This window comes from Spea bombifrons, chromosome 10 (genome assembly GCF_027358695.1).
Source record: "Spea bombifrons isolate aSpeBom1 chromosome 10, aSpeBom1.2.pri, whole genome shotgun sequence".
Classification (NCBI taxonomy): Eukaryota; Metazoa; Chordata; class Amphibia; order Anura; family Pelobatidae; genus Spea; species Spea bombifrons.
This window is the reverse complement of record NC_071096.1, coordinates 34,376,258-34,382,449: the sequence shown is the minus strand read 5'-3', so window position 1 is coordinate 34,382,449 and position 6,192 is coordinate 34,376,258.

Here is a 6,192-nt window from a genome sequence, read left to right as displayed (position 1 = left end):
TACGCGCTCTACTGGTTTTACTTCCTCACTTGTACGAAAATGCTCACATAGACTCATAAGGACCTTCTCTGACCCAAATGCAAAACCAAAAAGGCCTACAAGCTTCCTGTCTCACGCGCGTTCCCCGTCTTACCCCTCTGTGTTGTTTTAGGTCCTGGCCTGGGTAATGCATGGTGTAGACAGATCACACTGATACTATTTGCATGCAACCGAGACTTATTTAAATAACTACTTTAAAAAGAACATATAAATAAGTGCCATGACAGAACGTTAAGGTCGAGAAGACGATTACCAAAGAGCGCGGATAGTTTGTTAAAGGAGGAAATAAAGTCGAACTTGATTAAGAAGGATGATCGGGACATTTGGTTTGTATTACAGACCGGGTGGCTCTAGGTTTTTGTCATAAACAAGAAGATTTAGGGCAACCCTGTAACCCAGTTTAACAAACTGGTGTAAATGGATCTCTTCCTTTTTTATACATTTTTAAATGTTATACCAGTGTAACGGTGCTTTAACCCCTTCCATTCTGTATTGTTGCCCCAAGTATTTAATCTGTTTGTAGAGAAGCGCCATCGATGCCTCACAATCTGTTTCTATAAATACCGTTTGTCTTTCTGGTGCTGCGTGGATCGTGGCCCACGCTAATATTTACATATCGCCAGGGCAGGAGCGAGTCGGCTGCCAGCTCACACGTTTTCACAAGACTTCCAATCCCTTTGATAAGGTTACCTTCAGGCTATACATTGTGTTTACCGCAGCCGACACTTACTAGAAAGGCTTATTCAAAGATGCCAAGGTCACCGGGATGATGATGATGATAAAAATGTGTCCCTGTATAGGTCAGACTGTACGGAGATCTATGGGTTAACCCATTATCCATAGCAAACATCATTTAACAAGAGCATACAATTCACTTCTTCCTCTACAACGTTCTACGTTCAGCCAGCGTTGTTGTGTTTGCTAATTCTCGGAACGCAATATTGTTACAGAGTAAGCGCTTGTCAGAAGGTCCTGACTGCTATGTCTATGTCCCAATGTCTGTCTTTCCCAACCAGTAAACACCATTTTCCTAGGACTGCTGGTAACTTTTTGGTGCGCTGTGCGAATGAGATGGATTGAGTCATTACATCGATAAAAATGTCATAATGCACCAACATAAAGTGGACTGAGCATGATGTCACCACATGATGTCATACAACCACCAACCGTACAACCACTCATAGTATAAATAAGCAAAATACTTCTCAGGTATCATCTATGAAAAGTAAGTCTGTCAATACATGAACGCGTTATACGACCAGAGTTAAGCCGCTGCAGCGGGCCGTTTATTTGCAAATGCAAATGTCAGGAAAGAGGATAGTGGGAGTTCAGGGAAAAGGATTAGTTTATTCAAATGCACATGAAAAGCAAATCCTCTTTAGCCATGTTACATGCGTGTGGAAGTGGCGTAGGGTATGCTAGCGCCATTTATACTGAGCCTTATGTGAGGAGGTATCACAGATTGCAAGCTCTCCAGGTCACAGTGAGTGGTGGGGGAGTGCAACCTGTAAATGGTCCTTGATGCAGCTCGCAAAACCAGGACGTGGTAGAAAAGTGGAAGAGCCTTCCATCCAAAGTGGCTCAGACTAATAAAGTGAATGAATTTAAACATGCATGGGAATGGCACAGGGTTCCTGAATCTAAGACGAGACCAACGACTGGTTCAGGTCTGAGTCTTCACTGCAGGAAAAATCGGAGACTGAATGGGACGGAATGGGTCCGATCTGCCATCAAACTGTTTCTACATGAGCAAGAAATGATTGCAGGCTCTGTTGTTTTCCATAAACATGGCACTGGGTTTTAAAGTTAGAAGATATATACTGTGATCACGGATTACCTTAAAGTCAGGCAGGTTAGTCTGGTCCCTTTTAGTAACTGTATGTACGATGCTTTAAATTGATTTTTGTTTCTTTTTTTAATTCTATTTTTACCGATCATTCTTGGCAGAAGTGTCGTGTGTGGCCGTGACACCGAAGGTCCGGCATTCCCAGCCAGTTCACTGAACGCCAGCAGCGTATGTACATGACACGACATCTGCCACCGCCGGCATCTACTGACCCGGTGAGCCATCACACCTTCCTCCAAGAGGTGCCATTAGCTGTGCTTAACGTTGTCACACTTTAATATACATTTATATACATTATTATTGTGTAGCCCAGCACTACAACCACAGTTTAACGATATGGGGCTGTGTCACCAATATTGCCCTAAAGCCGAGACATATTTCTGTTGGCCACGTTTTCTCAATGCCCAGGATCCAAACAGTCTCACAACTTCTTGTGTGCAGCAGAACTACAGCTTCTTACATAGAAGTGAAATATTCACAGAGCAAATCATTGGTGTCCAGGACTAAAACCAGTCTCATGGTCAAACCATACTAAGATGATGGCGGATGGTGTCTAACCGTCTGCCTGTTGGCCAGAAATGACGATGACTTGTATTTCCGAGAACATACATCGTTAAAATTACAAAAAAGAGAGAGAAGTAATATCAAGCTCTCCAAAACCTCTCCTGAAATGGCAGAGTCCTTTTGTAAACCTATGTGGAAATGATGAGAAACTTCAATAAATGGCGGGCAGTAGGGTGTGCGGAGGTACTCGGAGCAGCTGCCCCTGTGTAGGTGAGGCTTACGTGACCCCAGCTACAGGTTGTAAGATCTCTGTTAAGGAACTAGAGGCTTCTCTGTGGACTATTTTAATATTGGGATTTCCCAAAGTTAACAGATATGACATTTATACCGAGCTATAAACTCCAACTGTGCCACATTGAACATGCGCCACTCACAACCCACGAGCGAGTGCGCAAACAACCCAACTGAGCCAATATATCTTTTTGATCTGTACATCTCTGGCTCGTATGATGTATAGATCCTTTTTACCTCTCTGTCCAATGATTAGCTCACATTGAGGGTGCATGGGTTAACTCTGACCCCAGTCACTATGTGAAGAAACACCAGTGCAAACTTCCTCTTTCACTCCGGGCTGAAGAACAAAAATTTTGTAATAAAGCTCCGATAAAAAGTTATATGAAGAATGAGCTATGGCGTGTGAAGGGACCGCGTGTCTGCCAGGGTGTGACGGTATATACCTCTATGTGTATGGAGACGGTGTGTGGGGGTATATTATAAAGAATAGAGGTTACCAGCAGATGTGGCAGCGCCCCGAAGCTTTGAGATGCCCTGCATGGATCCCCAAAAGCTGGCGAGAGCCTCCGTGAGCGGCTGGGCATCGGTGGCAGCTGCACTAAAACTCAGGGGGGTCTCTCGCATCTTCGACGAGGACCCACAGCTAGTGGAGACTTCCGCCCCATTCCTAGGAGGCCGTGCCGTGAAAGCACTACTCTTTTCTAATATGGCTTTTCTTTTTTAAAGCGTTTCCATGTTTGCAGGCAGCTTTGTATGTGTAAGCTGTGTAAGCATAACCCCCATCTTATACACCCTATAAAAGTCACGTCGCTGAATCGGTCTTTCTGCCAGCTTGGAAATAACCTTTGCTCCCGTAGATCCATGCAGAGTAAAAGTGATACCTGCAACGCCAACCGATACCTGGGATCTTCACTCCTTGCAAAACCTAAATTGCTTGTACCTTCTCCGTGTAATTCTCATCTCACGGCTAAATATAACCCCTTGTGCCCTAGTGCCTTTAAAAGGGTTAAAAGTGTGTTGACTTCACCCTGTCACCTGCTTTGTTTAAATAAGAAGCCCCATTCATCTCTAGCCAAAAAACACAAACCGAGAACGGTCGGTATGGCAGCTCGTCGTGAGATAAACGTCTCGCCGGTTGTACTTACCGAGGTTCTGTCCGCGGAATGACCGTAAGAGGCTACCCTCATCTCTGCCCGGGAAGGGCTGCTTTTCACCCTCCGAGCGCAAGAACTTCCTTAATCTTCTGCATCTGCTCAGAGCGAAGCCCTGAACTTCACACACAAACTTTTCTCCTGTCTGAGCAATGCAGGAGGAGTTAAAGTAGATACAAGGAAGTATTAACCTTCGCTGTCATCCACCGGTCGCCGAGCCCCACAGGAAGGGCTCTTCTTATCTTCTGATACATGTATGATAGGAGAAAGTAACTCTCTGTGACTGATTAGCCTTCGCTTTTACGTTTGGGTCGATCATACAAATAAGTGTCTAGAATTTAGTTCTGTATTCGTATGGATTAAGCATAGAGGAGCATTCTGGTTCCAAAATTGCTAAAGTATATTGATCACCATAGCAACTGCTTATCGGACCATTCTGTTGCTTGCTGATCAATATGTATCAACATGATCAATATGTATATATTATATATAAATGTAAGATATTGGATTCAGCTCGGTATTCAGCAGCTACATCGCCGTATCCATAATATATCTTTTCATAGAGACCCATTCGGTCATCTCATCTGCCCGTTTTTCCTCCTGTGAAGACTCAAATCTTAATCATTCCTTGGACTTGTCTTAGATTCAGAAGCCATATGCCTGTTCCATGTATGTCTTAAGCTCCTCCACTATACTAGCTTCTACCACTGCTGCTGGGAGGCCGTTCAACTTATCTACCACCTTCTGAGTAAAGTAAAACTACCTTCCAACAATAGAATAAAAAGGTTTTGTAGGACATGTTGCTGTAGCTATTGTGCTATCCATCAAACTATTGATAAACGTGTAAAACTGAGCAAACCAGCTTTTTTTTTATTCTAACAGCGTAATGCTTAAAAACATAGAATTTTATCCAAATTGACATCTTTGCCAAACAAAAAAATTACGTTGAGCTGCTGAAGGCTGTGTTTAAACATAAAAATGATTATACATAATGTTCACCAAAACATAAACATGGTAATTGACAGCAGGGAGATTCCGTTAGGGTTAATCGCACATTATATCAACGACATGTGATCCAGATCTAACTTGGCCCGTAGCGTTTGTTGAATAGATTTGACTTTCCTCCTTGAATTCTTATTGACTTTAGCTCCCTGGTTTCACAGAGATTGTAGAAGCACACAAAAAACATTTTTCCTCCCCTGATGCCCCTACTTTCTGGTAGCTCAGAATGCTATCACAGGGTTCTACAGCCCTGAAAGTCACAATAATGTTTATTTAACCAACACACAATGTGTTTATGAATGAATCCATGTGCCTGAAATAGATGCTGCTTCTTACTCTGCTGTATAATAAGCGATCAATAGATTACTATAAGATAAACTTAAGTCTTGGATAAAGCCTTGCCTGCTAAACACGTCTCCATGGGTCACCCCCTAAAACCAAATGGACCCTTTGAGATGGTGTGTGGAGACTAGGGCTGCAACAACTAATCCATAATGAAAATCGTTGCCAACGAATTTCATAATCGATTTTTAACGATTATAAGATGAGGGATTTTTCAGAGCAAAGGCTCAAATAGAGGTCGGATAATAACACTAAGATCCAGATCCCCCACAGCGCTGCAGGGACCCTGATCCTCCTCTCTGACAGCTGGCGGGCGTCTGTGCGATGCACGCAGACATCCTCCGCTACTGTCCTCCACTTCCGACGGTGCTCCACCATAGAAGCCCTGGCGCAAGTATCGGAAGTACCCCAAAAAATCTATTAAAAATTAAAAATTACTATCTTTACTTTGAACAAGAACAATGGCTGCTCAGTGCAGCCCTGATCGGTATGTTTCATTAAAGAGCACTACCTACACGCCAACGTGTGCATCTTAGAGGGAATAATCTTCAACAGAGGAAGAGATTGAAACCTTTGGGGACCTTGGTATAAAAGAAATGTTATATGCATCCAAAGTGAAACAATTATGTATTTAACGAAACAAAATTGGAACAATTCTTCTAAAGTAATAGATTTCGTTCTAATAACAATGGAATGTTCCTTTCCAAATTTAGCCTGGGTGTGAATTCCTTCAGCTTCGTCTTTATATGTGTCCCCCAATTCTGTGTGTGATAAATCCTAACACACAATTTACTCATAAACTTACAAAATGGCCCATTATGTAATAAAGATAACATTATAGAAACATTTTGTAGGGCCATGTTTGCGTGTATCATGTTATGTCCAAAAACCCATAGGCCAGCCAAGCTATCCTCCGTGAGAAGAGCGTCGTGTCACTCCTGCGCGAGAAACTAGCGAGGGACTGCCTGGGAACGAGCGCCATTCCATGCTTTGCCTCAGGTACTCCTGGAAAAT